We start from the raw sequence: 12,420 nt of genomic DNA on the forward strand, positions 1-12,420 counted from the left end.
TAGCCAAGTTAGTTGACCCGCCCCCCTCCAGCTTCTTAACTCTAATGTCTACCCGAAATGCGGGGGGGGGGGTCTCTCTCTTACAAACGCCTCCTCAGCCAAACTGCCCCACTTTGAGAGAACTTTCCTTGGAAACAAGTTGACTTTCTGGAAGAACTGCTGTATGAAGACTCGGTTCAACCTTTCTATCCCTTCGGAAAACGTGTGTTTGTGCTTGGGGGTTGAGGTTGGGGTTTTTTTGATAAGATCTCCGCCTGTTCTCCCACTGTACATTTCAGCTCCTGCTACCTTTCCGTGAGCTGAAATGAAGACACCCCAGGAGAGGAAAGAGAAGCAAACATCTCTCTCTCTCCAAGTTGTCGAGGTGTGCGTTTATTAAGATCCTTCTTTTGAAAGAAGCACACACGCACCAACTCCCATCCCACCTCCCAGCCATCTTATCAGTTCCACAACCTTCTGTCTCCCGGACACAGCCCTTCTCGTGGAAGGGGGAGTGCAAATGTGCTGTGGCAAAATGAGAAAAGTTCAACCAAGGAGCAAGCTTTAAACGCCCCTCTTCTCCAAATCGATCTGAATCGCTCCATTTACTGCGCCCGCCTCCCCACCCTAACCAGCGGAATAGTCGGACATCAAATGGACCCCCAGGAGCTGACAATCCCAGCCCCTGGGCTTCTCTTGACATCTTTGGGTGGCGGTCTCTCTCACAACCGTAAACCCCTTATATTTTATCCAGACGTAGATACCCTCCAAGTACCATCGTAACGTGCCATAAACACGGTTAGTAACTGGGGAGAGGGGGGAATTAAACACATGCAATTGCTTGCTTCGTAGAGGGTTAATTGAGAAATCCTCCAGGTTTTCTTTCGCCTTCCTCGAGCTAAGAGGGACACTTTCGCGGGTGGAGATGGGGGAGGCGTTGGGGGAATCCGGGTAAGGAAATGTGTGGCAGCATTTTACAGTCCTGGTTCGATTTCATTCTTCTATCCATCCCACCCCGCCCCACCGTGCCTGAAAATCTCCGGCTGTCGCGTCCAGACTCCTCTTTCTTTGAGTTGCGCTCTCCTTCTTTCCCCTTAACCTAGGATTAGCAAATATAAGAAATTCACAGCTCGCTTGCGCTCTCTCGCTCCCCCCACACCCGCGACACTCCGGGAGCTCCTAATCACTCCGTATCGATTTCGCTAACTCTTTTCATCCCGCTGAAGACACATCTTAAAACACTCCTGCTTAGAATGTGTTCTTTGCTTTATACACACTAATAAAATGATTTGCCCCCCTCTCTCCCTTTCCACTCCGCTCTCCGCGCAGTAAAATAAAAGGGGGGGGGGAGAAAGAAAGAGAAGGAGGGGAGGGAGGGAAAAATCGTTCGGGTAACCTGACTGTTTGTGTGTGATCGGTAAATATTTAGCCTGGTGATACCTCTAGCGTCTCTTCTGGATCAATAGAGCTAGCCCAGTCTCAAAGGGAGGGGGGCTGTCCAAGAGGTGAGGTCTGCCTCAGACACACGTCTCCTTCTCTTATAGCACAGGGACAGCAGGGAGGGAGGGAGGGAGAGATTGCCCCCCACCGATCCTACGTGCGGCTCCTTGGAAATAAGTCTGCTGGCTTTATTGCGCCTGAAATGCGCGCGGCGCAGCAGCGCAATCGGGAAAAGAGCGCGGCGAGGGGCTCGGACCCTGATACTTTCCGCCTCTCTCTTTCTTCCACTCCATTTCCTGCTCTCGACACGAAAATTGTTCTCCTCTCTCTCCGTCGATTCTCCCCCTCCGGCCTCCTTTTTAAAAAAACAAACAAAACAAACCTAAACTTTCGGCAAAAGAGCGCGCAAGTTACGCTCCCGCAGTGGGAACAAAACTCTCTGAAATCGCCGCGCTTACCAAATTGAAGGCGCAGCGGCCGAGAGGAGGGGGGGGGGGATTTGATCTGAACAATTTCTCTCTCACACAGAGAGAGGGATATTTTATATATAATTCTGAGCACGCCAAGTTAAATTTATAGGAGGCGTTTTCGAAACTTTCACTTAAGTTCTCTGGTAGGAGTCCACCTACAATGGGCAAGGAATCGCGGGTATCAAAAATACCATTCATGGTGGGATAGACAGACAGACAGACAGACAGACAGACAGACAGAGACTGCCTATTCCCCTTATAGGAGTCAGGAACCTGGGCGTGTTTCAATCGAAGTCACCCCCTCATTCCCGCTGGATTCCTTAGGAATAATCCCCCCAGATCACCTTGCTGGATCTGCAGCCTCACGGTGACTTTCATGCCCGGTGAAGTAAATAATGGACGGGATGGGGGGAGGGGGGTGGGCTTAGCACTGGAGTACGAGTGGGGTCCTCACCGCGGTTTTTCCGCATAAATGGCTTCCTGTTGTGATCCAGGTGCGGGCCGAGGAAGCACTTCCTCGAGGTAAAATATGAGCCCTGGCTCCACAGAGCTCTAAAGCGTTTACCCCTGAAATGCAGACGTGCAATAAATGCACACGTGTCCTTCACATGCGTGCAATATGGATCCGTGTCCATGCAGTATGTACACGTGTCCTTCAGATGCGTGCAGTATGGATCCATCTCTTTAGTCGCATCTGTCGCTCGTTCCCCACATCCGTCCATCAGTCATGCTACCTCTCTCTTTCACGCACCGATAAATGTGCCCACCTTTTCTTTGACCTCATCTAGGGAGACCGATTCAACTATTGCCTTCCCAAGAAGGAAGAAGAAATCGCCTTAAAACGGTTGCCCCGCCGCCGCCTGTTTAGGATAAGAATGAATAGGACGCGCCAATAAAGCAGGAAAATTCTTAGGCCAGCTTGTTCACACGACAGGACAGGCACATGTTGTGGCCAGGGAGGATCTTAGGGTAAAAGGCTCGTTCTGTGTCTGAACAGGCCTTTCCCTGCCCTTCCAAGCATAGGGAAACACCTGGGAGACCCATAGCTTTGGTGTTGCTGGGCATGGGACCCAAAGGGTTCGTGTGAACGCGGCGAAATTAATCTAGAGTGTATCTCTAAAAAAAGACAGGCGATCTAGTCAACGCTAAGACAATTTCGCGTCCTGTTAGAGAAAAGCACAATGAAAGAAAGGCATCTTGAAGCTGCAGTCCTTTACCCGCTTACCTGGGAGTAAATCCCATTTAATTCAGCGAGCTTGACTAGGCAAGTATAAGATTGCTCTCACAATTTCTATTAATGCGCCTGCAGCACATTCCCTTGAATGGGGTTCAGTCCCATATAAGAAGTGTGCATGGGACTGCAACATGAACATGCTGTTAAATTTGTTTGGATCATGCCCACTCGGTGTATCTTTCACTACGGGGGAGGGGGAGCGTAGTATTTCTGTGTTGTTGGGTTGATAATATATATCATAGTCATCTGTGTCTCTCTCCGGTAAGGATAGGCACGGAGTCTCCCAGCTGACAGATGTTTGTCTGGAATAACATAAGGACGTGAGCGTCTAAAACAAACATAAATAAACGTATAGGTGCCTGCCGTTCTTAGAACCATCGTATAATTATAGAGACGATGCTTTCCACGCAGTTAGGTTTTCTTCCACCGCCACCCCAGAACATGGTCGTGAGAATGCGTAACTTCCAGTGCCTTTAGGGGTAGGAGGGGATAGGGAACCCAATTATTCTCCAAGAAAAAAAATGAACAAGCAAACACTCATCCTCAAATTTCTCCTTCGGAAGGCCTTTTTGGGCTGCGAAACCGACACCTTCCTTTCTCACCGAGAGACCTGCAGCCCGATCCTATGCGCGGTAACTCTGAAGTTGAAGTAAGCCCCCAGGGTGTTCAAATGGGCTAGAAATACAAAGGGCATGTTTCTTAAGAACTTGAGTACGTGCCGAGATTCTGCGGGTTCCCTCTTTAAAAATAAATAAATAAATATCCTGCTCCATCCAGGTAAAATAGGATTTGGGGGTGGGAGGAGTGAAGAGAACTAAGGCACCCTCTTCTGTCAATGTCTGGATGTTTAAAAGGAGCCCTTTCCTCCCTCCCTTCCCCCCCCCAAACCCCTTTTGCTAATAAGCAAAAGTAGAAAAACGCTTCCTCGCAGAATATATCTTTATACTAATGCATATTAAATTGCCCTGTCTTGACTGGGCATATCAAACAATTTAATTAGAGGGCTTTCTACCCAAAGGAAGAAGAAAAGAGGGTGTGGAAGAGGTGTATGTGCGTGTGTTTGTGCATTTGTGTGAGTGCGAGTGTGGAATCTGCCCAGCATTTTATTGTATTTAGCAGGAATACAGGCAGAAAATGTAGCACAAGTTTGTGTCTGAAAGAGCACCTCCATGCCCATTGAAAGGCACTGATCCGAAAAGACAGAGAGGACAAGAAAAATCGATTGCCCGGGACCTTCTTCGTCCCTTTCATACCATTCAAACACCCCCTCCCACTATTCCCCCTAAGACAAAAAAAAAACCTCAGCCAGTTCCTTGGAAAAACTGGAGTGTGGGGTGGGAGAGAGAGAGAGAGAGAGAGAGAGAGAGAGAGAGAGAGAGAGAAGGACAGAGAGGAAGGAATGATCTTAAACACAATACTTTGGTTCTTCCATCGTATTACGTGTGTGTGTGTGTGTGTGTGTGTGTGTGTGAAATCCGATTCATGCTTTGTTCTGCTTTTGGGGTAAGGGGGGGCAGGAGCATTCACTCTGGGTGTAGGGAGACCGGCATGCTTTTTTAGGGTTAAAATAGTCTTCACCTCTGACCTCTCCATAGCAAAGCCTCCGATATCCTCATAACTTCAGTCAAACTTTGGAAAGGCTGATCTGCAAGGAGGCAGGAGGGGGGGGGATAATGCTGAGGCTGGAGACTGAATCCATTTGTAGCTGGTGGAATTCTCTTCTTTAAACGCCCCCCCCCGCCCCAAATCTTTCCTCTCCGCTTTCCCTTCTTCTCACAACACAGAAGGGGAGACGTGTGTCTGAAGGTTTTCTGAAAGGGACATCCTTTGAAAGGGTATTGATAATTATATCAGCAGCGAAAACAAGAGGAACTGTAATTCTATTACATACAAGCAAAGAGAGACCCTAAGAAGAATTAAATATAGTTTTGGGGGGGTTCCTCTTTTGGGAAGATTGGCCTGGGTCGAAGGATTTAGGGGTGCGTTTTGATAGAAGGTGCCCCTACCAGAACCATCATCAAAAATCCATCGGACTGGGATGAGTCACAATCATTCGAAGGCATTCCCAGGAAAGGGGATTTTTTTTTACAGGCCTATAATCTAAGGTCATTAATGACCTGTAGAAAATGAGTCACCTTCCCCCCGTGCCCCCCCCTCTGATCAATACCCTGTCTTTCCTCTCCCCCCCCCCCCCCCCTCGCCAAGCAAACCTCCTCGGTGGACGTAATTAAACTTGCTTCTCTAGTTTTTCATCATTGTTTGAGGTGGGCCCAAACCCATTTGTAAATTTCATTAGCCCTGTAAACATGCAATTAACGCTGGAGGAGGTGGTGGAGTTAATTGCAGAAGCATCTTTTAAAGGCCGGGAGTGGGGAATCTAAGAAATTAGCAGAAGGGAAGGAAAGGTATGATCTTTTTTGTCACCTGTGACATTTATTCACAGTACGGTTTTTCCCCAGGTACCTTCGGTGATATTCCAGTACACACGCACATTCCCCTCTCATTATTAAATTAAGTGCATTCCCCATATATTTTTCTTCTTTTTGTAAAAGCTCAGCTAAGTAAACGAAATTTGTGGCCGCTTGTAATTTTTAAACAACAACAACAATCTGTTCAGACTGAATCCCTCCCACCCACACTTTGTGCAAAATTAAGAACAATTATAGGGGCAACCCCAGAAGCAGTTTTCTGGGGAGACTTCAAAAGGTGCTTTTCCTTCCCCATTGTGGTGGTGGGGGTGTCTGTATTAACACAAGGGGAGGTTATCTTTCTTGGTATTTTTGTTTCATTTAAATTAGCACCAAGTCTGAAAAGCACATAAAGGACCTCAGATATCTGTGGGTCGCTTTAAACGCTCCAGATCGAGGGGATCCCATGATCTGGAGGGGCGAGGGAGGGGGGAGGAAGTTTCGGATTTATAACTCTTCGAACTTTTTGCCCCAGCTCATTCTGTTTCGCCCAAGACCCCACCCCCAATCCATTCGGTGTGGGGTTTTTTAAATATACCTCTCTTTTCCTTCATTGCCTGAAAAGCTAATACTCTCTGAAGTCCTACTAACCCCGATTTCTGATGACTTTCCGCTTTGGAAGTCCATCTCTACCAATACGTGCATTAATTTGGAAGGCGCATTCCTCTCTCTCTCTCTCTCTCTCTCCTCTTTTCCAATCGGGGGAGGGGTGTGTGTGTGTGTCTGTGTGTGTTCCAAAGTGTCGTCTTTCCTGCCCCAAACAAGGTGCAACGAGGCGTTCTTCCTTCTAAGGAATGAGAAGATAGATATCTGCTACCTTAACGTTTGGGTGGGGGCTCTTTCCTCCCCCCTTTTTTTTTCTTAAAGGCTAGGCGCGCATTCTTCAACCGCTGTGAAGCAAACTCCCCCTCGGACCCGCTCTGTTTAAACTTAAGAGTGTGCATATATAGGATATTATTATTATTGTCATTTCTCCTCCCTGCAGCCTGTTCCAAGGCTCCACGCTCAAAATACACAGGGGGGCAAAACACATTCCTTTATAGATTGAGAAAGATCTTATCCTTTCGTCGCTCTTTTTCTTTTTTTCTTTTTCGTTGGCTGATCCCTTCAGGTTCTCCCCCACCCCCACCCCCAATAGTAACCACCCCTCGCTCTCTTTTCCAAAATCAGTTTGTACAATCGCTAAGATAAATACCAGGGCGATACGTTTTCATTGCCTAAGGGGGGGTTTTCTCCTGCCCAATTTTTTTCCTAAAAAAATAATAATTTAAAAGCCATCAGCTGCCAAACAACAGGAAGAAGATGCAAGCGATCTGGGATCTTGAACAAGGCAAATATGTTTTGGGTATGTTTCATTCTCTTTTTTAAATTTCTCTCTCTCTCTCTCTCTCTCTCTCTCTCTCTCTCTCTCCTTCTCCTTGCGACCTGGTTTGTGGCCGTGCGGGTCTCTCCCCCCCCCCCCTCATTCCTTACTTATTTCATTTTAAAGGCTGAAATCCGAAGCGCAAAAGTAATGCCCTGCGTTGAAATTCAGAGAACTTCCCCCGCACCCCCGAAGTCAATGGTTTGAGGGTCGGGGACGAAAACTCTGCTTTCAAAGGTTACGTGGGGAGGGCGGGATTTGTGCCGGGAGCGTGGAGGGGGGGACGATGTGTGTGTGTGGACTTTACATCAACTACTAATTGAGAGAAAGGTCCCTGTGTGTGTGGGTGTATGTCGTGAAAAATATGCTTCTCTATAAAGCCCCTTTTCCAGCTATCCAAAGGGTACCCCCCCCCCTTCTAAATCCGGTTCGGATTCGATGATGATGATGCCTCTCTGAGTCAGAACCAGTCTAAAATCTCAAGGTCGTATTGCTGTGGATATAAGCAGTGATTGAAAAGCGGGGGGAGGAAAAGGGACCTCTCTAAGGCAGGGAATAGGAAATGAAACTGCAAGAATTTGTAGCCACGTGCGTTTTTGCTTGGGTTTCTCCCCCCCCCCCCCCCCACTTCTTCCAGGAGCAAAATTGAGTTTCACGACTAGCCTTCTTTGCAGTCCCCGTTCCGCAGCCCCGCTTTATCCTTACCCCCTTAAAATCTCTGATGGATGATAAAGTAGAGGTACTCACCCTTGCCAGAGGGGATGTCTGTTGCCAAATCCAGGTTTCCAGGCGCAAAGTTTTGTTTGTTCCTTTTAATTGTTGGAAGTTGGGGAGGGGGGGGATTAATAATCTTCAGGCTGATGTCACTTAAAAAAAAACAAAAAAGCCGCGTGGAAGAGCTCTAGACTTTCCCTAGCGCGAGAAATACGCACGCACGCACATTCACTCGCTCACACTCGCTTCTCCCTATTAGACCGGCGGGGGGATTCCTTATCCATCCTATGTCGCCTCCTCCCTTAAAAAAAAATCACATTTTTTTCGGAAGTTTGCAAGTCCGGAGCACAAAAAGATGTTACTTTATTTTATTTTTTAAATGACATAGCTCCTTAACTGGCAATCCGGAGGAATTAATCATATTATAAACGTACAGAAGTTTAGGAGTTGCTTGCCTCCCCCCGTCTCGCTTTGCCTACGTCGTCCCCCCACGTCCCTTTCCCTTTAAGAGCAGCGTTTCTTTGAAAGTTGGATTTTTTTCAGGCCGATGAAAGACTTACGCTAGGGGGCAGACGCATACTGTACTTCTGGAGTCTTCCAGCCGGTCCTCTTCCTCCCCCCCCCCCCACACCAATACACACACTTCTGTCCTCTCTTTCTCTCTCCATCTCTCGCTCTCCTAGCATATGTTCTAATTTAGCACTGTAAATTTTTCAGAGGGCCCGACTCTGACAGCCCCTGGTGATTTTCAAAGTACCACAAGCCAGTGGTTAAAAATTACATTGACTTGAAAGTTCAGTGTCGCACAATGGAGGGCCACTTTCCCCCATTCATAGCTCTTCGGATGGAGCTGGGAGGGGGACGCGGGGGGGGGAGGCAAACAACACAGTGAGCATTCATTGAGTCGTCCCCCCACGTAACCCAGCGGTTTCCCCCCACTGATTTCACTTCAGAGGGTCCAAACTTCGTTGCAAAGAAGCCAGGAAGAACTGAAGGGAGGGTTTCTTGTTGTCATTGTTGTTGTTTTACCAAACTCTCCCCATCTCCGCACCTTTCGCCAGGAAAAAATAAAGAGGGGGGGTCCCTGCTTCCCCACTTCGCTTAGCCTAACGTTTTCCTTAAAATATTCCACACTTTTTTCTATTAACAGCCCGGATCTCCTGATGATTGTACACCTGTTTTAAAAAATGGGAACGTGGATAGGTATTATTAATACCACTATTGCTTCTCCCCAGAAGTTGCAAAATGGACCCTTACTTGCAAGGCAATAAATAAGGTCTGGGATTATAACTGAGCTCTGAAAATTGACAGTTATGGATGATGAATTGGTTTGAGAATCGTTCTCTTTAAGCGATCCTATGTTGCTGTGTAATGTGGGGAGGGGGGGGAGAGAGAAAGAGAGAATGAACAGCCAGTCAGCCATGAACTTGCCAACTCCCCACCTCTGCTATTTTTAATAGTTCCATCCTTTGGATGAACAGACGTACACTATCAAAGCATTTGATGTTAGGGCTTGAGTGAGCTCCGTCTATTTTAGTTCTCAGTGATTAGTTGCTTTCTCTTTTTACGATCCTGCAGGAAAACGATTAATACAGAAGGGTCGTTATTTCCCCTTTCGGGTTTTTTAATTTTTATTTTGGTAGTCTTTGCATTCAGCAGAATCATAAGATTTCTTCTGATAAAATAAGATATGGTGGTGATATATGGGGAGAATTTTCCTTATATAGGCTGCGATATAGGACCTATATATCCTATATATATATATTTCTATACTCTGAAACGCGCACACACACACACACACACACACACACACACATATATATATATATGAGAGAGAGATGGAGGGGGTGTATCAAGGCGCTACTTCTCTGCAATCCTAGAGGCCGATTATTTCCATCTCTTCTGGATCATAGAGGGCATCTTCCACTGTTTACAAGGCGGCCAAGTCCTTCTAATCAATAGAACATTCCACCGCTCGCTTTGAAACTGACCGTATGAAACGGACAATATTGCCAGGCTCCTCACTAGGACCAGTAACAAGCAGAGTTCATGTTACAACTTTCCTGCCTTCGTCCGTAGCACCTGCAAGCTTAGCAACAGACATTTATTTCTTCAGCAGAAAGGGGTGGGTGGTACGAACGTGGCAACGTGATAGCGTTGAGCTGATGGAAAGGGTTACAGCTCCAGATCCAGATATTTGTCTCATGTATCTGGGATCCCCATTGTCTCATTTAATATGTGTCTTGGACATACCTCGTGTGTATTTGTGTGTGTGTGTGTGTGTGTGTGTGTGTGTGTGTATACATATATATATATACACCCACACACACTCCAAGAAGTCTGTGTGTGCAAGTGCGTGTGCGGGTATATATGAGTTATATAAATATATATACACTCAGTTTTGAGTCTGTTTCTAGCCTGCCATTTATCATTTTTCTCTTGTCCTTCTCAGCAAATGTATTTCGCTGGAACACTTACTTCTCTGCCTGGAGGTCAGTTTGCCTCTAGATTGCAGCGCGAGAGATTCCCACAGCTAGGCGATGACTTAAATTTGTAACCTCGTCTAAGGCTATAAAATTAAATCAAGTTGCAGAGGTTCAAAAGTACTTCGCCATGCTTGGGTGTTTTGTTTTGTTCTGAAATTCTCCCCCTTTCCTTCCTGTTAACATAAAAGAGGAAATATGCTTTCTTAAGGGGTGGTGAGAGAGGGGGGAACTTTGGGTCTTTCCAATCCAATGCGAAAAGGCTGTAAATGTGTTTTCTGGGTTTGATTAACTCCATCCTTTTCCTCCCTTTTCCTCTCTGATTTTTCCCCCTTCCTCGCTATCATCGCCTTCCTCCTGAGAAGGCATCTGGGTTAGATGTCTCCCCATTTGGGAGTATGTACAGGCGGCCAGGCGTATGTATGCATGTGTGTATTTGTATGCTAATTTTTCCCCATTTCTGTTTGGATTTTGGAGCAAAGGGAATGGGTTCTTGGAATGCTACAGCCTTCAGGGAACAATGAAGTGTGTGGTTAAGTATTCTGAGGTCTGTTACCCTAGCCTCTGATGTGTGCGCCCCTATACATTGATAGATGTCTATCTAATGTATGTGTCGAGCAAGCAGCTTTCAAAAGATTCCTACGCAGTGCCAGCAAATCAGTTTATCTGCATCTTTTCCCCAACGGGCCAGCCTCCTCTAGAGTGTTAGGAAGGCTGAGACCTCCTAAGCTAGAAATGGGAATTATCTACATGCTCGAAATCCAGTTTTAACGGCCTCCCTCGCTGCACATCCATGTCAGAAAGTGAGAGCAAGTTAGTGTTTGTATCCATAGATCTCCCTACAAGACCATCGTGCCGAGGTTAGAGTGTATTCTCTTTCCTTCCTTTTTCTTTTTTTAAAAGAAGGGGTGTTTCTTTTTTAAGAAAAGCAGACAAAGAATTCTCTAACTTGCGTGTCATCAAGCAATTAAAAGTTCAACCCACCTACCTGTAGAACTTTAATCCGAAATGGGCAGCGTTTGTGTCAATCTGTGTCAGCACCGCTGCGACCCAAGCTGTCTACAGTGCTGCGTTTGTCTAATTTCTTTAACCCAGGCACATATAGCTCCCCTAACGCCACTGCTCAGCTGAAATGACTCTTCCCTATAAGAACGAAATTGTTTTTTCCTCACCTAAGCTCAGCAACAGTGGCAGGAAGAGGATAGAGCTGTCTCTCTTCCTCAAGCCTCAGCCTTTCACAGGGGGGTGGACCGTACTGTTGGTCTCCCAGCAAAAGAGTTCAGAAAGTCCGTCGTCTCACAAAGACCTGTCTAGCATCCTTTAATAAGAAGTGGTGTCCCGACCTCCACCCACCTCTCGCATGTGTGTGTGTGTGTGTGTCTGTGTGTCTGTGTGTGCGCGCAAAATCAAGACTATTAAAAAAAAAATCATTGCTAGATCCCTCATTCCCATAATAAATAAAATATGTATAATGCTTCTTCTTTTTAAAAGAAAAAATTCCCCCTTCAAATCTTACTTTTGTTGCTCTGAGTTTCAAAGCAGGGTGAAAGAAATTGGGGGGGGGGGTTACGGAGTGAAAGAAAGAGAGAAGAAGGGGGGAAAGGAACAGGGCGCGCGGGGGGTGTTGACGAGATAGAAAGGAGCAGCAGAAGAAGAAGAAGCAAAGAACATAGCTCCCTTTAGGACCTGGCGGACTTCCCGGGGCTCCAGCCATCCCAGCCGTGCACAAGGCTGAACTGCCCAATGAGGGGCGAGGGGAGGTCCGGGAGCTTTTGACCAGTCAAAGGCAGCCTCTTGCCTTATAAGGCGAGCGGTCGCCATGGCAACGTGTGCTAAGTTGCAGCCGTCGTGTCAAAGTTCACTATATAGAGAGCTGGGTGAGCTGATCGCGGAGAAAGCGTTCGCCACTCTCCCCAGCCCCGCTCCTATAAATCGCATTCACTCCTTTAACCCCCCCACTCCACCTACCCACCCACCCTCCTTAGCATATTTGATCACTGGGATTCTCGGTCTCTCTCTTTTTTTTTCCTTGCCTCTCTCTCTCTCTTTTCTCCCTCCCCTCCCTTTTCTTTTTCTTACCCCCGTTTCTCTCTCTCTCTCTTCTCGCCTTCTCTCTTTCTTCCTTTCGCTGCCCCCTCCCCCTTTACCTTTTTGTGCGCGTGCAAAACCCTCTCTCGCTTGCCCCCATCTCTTCTGCTTGCAAGGAGAGCTCTCTTCCTCTCTCCCCCCCCTCCAACCCCCAGCGCCAAAGGACCGCTCCAAAATCTCC

The 12,420-nt window shown here is 47.0% G+C and overlaps 1 long non-coding RNA gene across 10 annotated transcripts in view; it reads right to left on the reverse strand.

Moving 5' to 3' along the window:
• LOC308463664 overlaps positions 1-8,255 on the reverse strand; it is a 65,033-nt gene extending 56,778 nt beyond the window's left edge. For 4 of the 10 annotated variants that reach the window (XR_013979657.1, XR_013979658.1, XR_013979661.1 and 1 more), the window contains exon 1: positions 7,702-8,252. This is a non-coding gene — a long non-coding RNA (uncharacterized lncRNA). Of the gene's footprint in view, positions 1-7,701 lie in introns of all 10 variants that reach the window. The other 6 variants (XR_013979655.1, XR_013979659.1, XR_013979656.1 and 3 more) reach the window with 5 other exon arrangements.
• Positions 8,256-12,420: the final 4,165 nt, after the last annotated feature.

Source organism: Podarcis pityusensis (genome assembly GCF_964106645.2).
Source record: "Podarcis pityusensis genome assembly, chromosome: 14".
In the NCBI taxonomy this organism is placed as follows: Eukaryota; Metazoa; Chordata; class Lepidosauria; order Squamata; family Lacertidae; genus Podarcis; species Podarcis pityusensis.